Source organism: Atta colombica, unplaced genomic scaffold (assembly GCF_001594045.1).
Source record: "Atta colombica isolate Treedump-2 unplaced genomic scaffold, Acol1.0 scaffold205, whole genome shotgun sequence".
NCBI lineage: Eukaryota > Metazoa > Arthropoda > Insecta > Hymenoptera > Formicidae > Atta > Atta colombica.
This window is the reverse complement of record NW_017259300.1, coordinates 2,355,870-2,360,479: the sequence shown is the minus strand read 5'-3', so window position 1 is coordinate 2,360,479 and position 4,610 is coordinate 2,355,870.

The following is a 4,610-nucleotide window of genomic DNA, read 5'->3' as shown; positions in this document are numbered from 1 at the left end:
AAATATTATAAAATATTTATTGTAAATGTTATAGTAAATGCTACTTAATGAGACGTTATAATTCAAGTAAAAAATATTAGAAATATTTATTTATCGTAAAAATTAAATAAAATATTTAATTTACATTTTAATAATATTTCGAGTAAAGCTTTATATAAAATATATATGACATATCTATATAACATTTCAAAAAATTAATATTAATAAATATTTATCATAAATATTCTGTGATGTCTGGGTATAAATAAGATATCTTGTACACAAAATACATGCATATTACAACACAAAATCGCGTATATTTAAAGAAAATTCGAATTCTGATTTTGCAATAACAATCTTTATTTAATAAATTTTTTAATAGTATAAATGTTTATTAATAGGTTTTTAAACAAAAATTTCAATTTTGCATCTCCTACTGTGGAAATAAAAGTTGTTAAATTTTAAGAAACTCGAAATTGAATATTCGAACAAGTAAATTTAATGAATTTTGTCTTATAAGATACCTGCATAAAAATGAAATTACGAAGTTATATTTTTTTATACAGATTTTCAACCCGTTTTTACCTAACATAATTACTAGTATGTAAATATATTCCAAAGTTTCTATAATTACTAAAAAATTATAGAGATTTTGAATACACTTCAAACTTTTCCGTTATTTAACTTCCGTTATTTAACAAAAATGAGCTAAAGGCCCTCCGATTTTATTGGCGATCCTCGTTTCTTTGTAATTATATTCATCCGTAAAAAAACAAGCTGTTAATAAATTTAGTAAGTTTTTGCAGGTAAGTATATTTTTAATTTATTTTTTATTTTTATGTCTAATTATTTTAATGCAATTTTGCTAAGAAATATCAAATTATTAACAGACTCACAATCTTAAAAATAAAAATAAACAATAAATTTAAGACTAATGAGAGTCAAGGCCAATGAAGGTGCCAGAGATTAAATTTAAATCCCAAAGATTGATTTACATAATATGTAATCTTCTTTATTAAACGTTTTTGACTCTCTTTGGAGTCATTCTTAGTAATGATCCATCTCTTAAATCGATAGCATTGATTCTTCCGTCAAAAATGAGTCACTATCAGGATCCCAACTGCAGTGGAATCTCAAACGGGAAGTTCAACATTTAAATGAAGCTGTGGAAGTTTCCATTAACAACTAACGTTAAATAATTTTTTTAATATTTAAACAATTTTCAACTTATTATCCATTTTAATAGTGATTAAAATTTCAATTGTAAAAATTCAACTTGCTCAGATAATCAGATGGTCTAAAGCAATTTTATTTAAAATATGTATTTTAATAAATAAAGATAAATAAAGATAATAAAGTAATTATTTAGTATTTATTATTTTAAAAAAACTTTTTCTAACATTTATTCCTTATTTAATATTTTAAATAAGTTTTTAGAATCTAAAGTACGACGTTTCATATTAACTGATATAGTATTTGTCGCAAATATATTTCAAAAAGAATAATTATGTAAAGAAGAGCGGCACGGCTACCTGTTTACAAGCGGACCGGTAAGTGAATGGCCACGCGATTAGCAGTAACTGGCGCGTAAACTGCGAAAACATGATCACGCACCGTCCGTTCGTCTTACTGCGTCAAAACAAACTTCAAGGCTGCCATCCGTCCGGATTTTTCCAGATTTGTCCTAGTTTTGGAGGCAATTGGAAGCGTCCGGGCGGATTTTTCGAAACGATCCGGATTTTTTATAGTTTTTCATTGTACTCGTAAACTTTGACTTAAATTTTTTAAAATCCCGAATGCTCATACATACATCGAATTATTAAAGATAGTACAGTATTTTTTCTTCATACCAGCTCATGTAAACGTGGAGAGGATGTTTTCACTAATTATATAACAATAGACGAAAGAAAGAAATTCGTTGGGATCACATATTATACTATCTCCTCACTGTTTAAAATAAGATATAATTTTAAAGATATGAGTTGTGTCGATTTAATATCTATAAATATTAATATTTATAAATATTATATCTATAAATTTCTGTTCAGAGCAAGAAAGCAATAGAGGAAAGGTTGAAAAATACACGACTGAAACAACTAAATCTTATAATTTAATTTTGAAGATTTTTCCTTATTTTAATTAAGATGACTTATTTTTGTTATAGAGATAGATAATATTTATTTCTGTTAATTTAGCGTTCAGTAAAAAGTTTCATTTCCAAAGATTATATATAATCTGAATTTTTATATGTTCATTGTGATTTATTATATATTTCAGTTTAATTTTAATACATGTTTGGTATTGTATAATACCTTATTAACTTTAATGCATAATAAATATAAAAAATTGTTAACAAATATATTTTTTAATTATTTGTTTGTTGAACTTTTGTTTTATTTGTGAAAGTACTTTTAGATATAAAAATATTAAATATTATACTAAATAATCAAAATTTACAATGAGAAAATTAATATTAACATAAAAAAAAGTCCGGTAATTAGCTGTAAAATCGGGGGATTTAGAGCTCTATGTCCTAAGTTAATGATTTTACAGATGGCAGCCCTAAGTAATCATTAGAACTTACCTAATAGTGGAGATATTAAAAGGAATTATTATACCTACATAATATCACGTTTTCCATATTATAATTTCAGATTTTACCGACTTTATTATAGAGTATATGATCACTTTGTAACTTTAAACCGTAATTTTGATTTTTAATATGCATTATTTCTAATAATAAGCATTTATTAAGATAAATTTCTTTATCAAGATGTCGTATTATCCCAGTAAAAATTATAAGAAAAGTTTAGACGAAGTTTTGTAAAATTTATAGTAAAAAAAATGCATATAATTTTACATGGAAATTACATGTTTATGACCGAAAAATTCTAAATATGATTGAAAATTTACAATTTTCAATAAATTTCAATCATATTTATATAATTTAAATAATCGGTCATAAATATGTAATTTTCATGTAAAATTACATGTATTTTTTTCAGTATAATGACCGTTGTTTGTATCGTGTTTCTTCTAATATGATGTTCATTAATTCTTTTCTTTTTTTTTTAATATTCTGCGCGTTTCATCAACATATAATGTTTCATATGTAGTTTTTACAATTAATTTTGTAGATGAAAGCTTGAGTAAAAAAAAGTATTTTTATGTATTCTTTTTGATGTATCTGTTTAAATTATTCAACAAAAACTAATTTTAAGTTAGAAATGTTATTAAAAAAATAAAATATAATTAAAATTTCGGCAACATATTTTAGCGACGTAAGTTATAATAAAATAAATGAATTTGATTTCTCTGATTATTGAAAATTTACTATTGAGATTATTAAGACAATAAAAAAATTTTGATAATAATCTTCTTTAATGATAGAAAGAGAAATAGTCATTATCTAATAAAATATTAATTATAAAATTGAAAAATTTGTAGATTTTAGAATTTAATAAAAATAAAATATTAAATCAGTATAGTAAATATCATCAGTTATTTAATATTATCATGCCTTTTTTTATGAATAATAGGATTGAGAGTAAAATTTAAATGATTCAAGAATGTTGATTTATGATATTAATCAAGCATCAAACCTCCTCTTTTAAGAATATATTAGACGTACAGTTCCTGAAGAGAAAATTAAATTTGGAAGTATATTTAATATTTACACTTCAAATAAAACTATGAAAGTTGTGTGAATAAGATTATATTTTCGTTTAATAACACATTTTTGTAGTTTATTTATTTTATTTGCTATTATTTTTATATTGTTAAAAATTAAATTTTAAAAATGATAAAAAGATTTACATTTTGTTAAATAAATACTTTAAATTTCAAAATAATTTTTTATAATAATTAAATGCAAAGTGTCATTGCAGTAATTCATTAATTAGTTACAAAAAACAAATAAATATTTTGTTTGTTTACTAGACAACTAATTCATCGCAATATAACTCTATTTTTTGTATTATTTTTAAACGTGATTTAGAATAATCTGTTATAATTTTTTCATAATTTTGTTACTATTTTGAAAATATGTAAAACATCCTTAATTAGTTTAACATTCTTGTAAACATCCTTAATAAGTTTAAATAAAAAAAATTTTTAATCTCCTCATCTCCAAACTTAACAGTGAAGTCTAAAATGAACAGAATTGAATTTTCCTAAAAAAGTTTTCTTTAAGATAAAAGCTGCAAACGCTACGTTGTTTATACATTTAACATAGAGTGCGTTCCGAGTTATGCATAAAGCGCATGATGTATTGTTTTATCCTTTTTTATTAATTAAACAATAAAAACAAATGATACATCATGTATTTCATGCGTAATTCGAAATGCATCCCTAACAGGTCGAATTAAATAATAGTCTACTGAGAGCTTGCAATTCTATTAGTGCTTATAAAACAAAATCGATAGCAATAGAAAAAAAAATGAACTCATATAGATTCCAGAAGTTTATTTATTCTATTATTGAATGCAAAGCAAATAGAATTTAAAATCAATATAATATAGAAAAAATAAATACAATAATAAAAAATATTTTAAGTACATTATAAATTTCAAGTACATGTGAAATTAAGAAACATTAAAAAAATAAATTTAATAATAAAAGTATTTTAATAT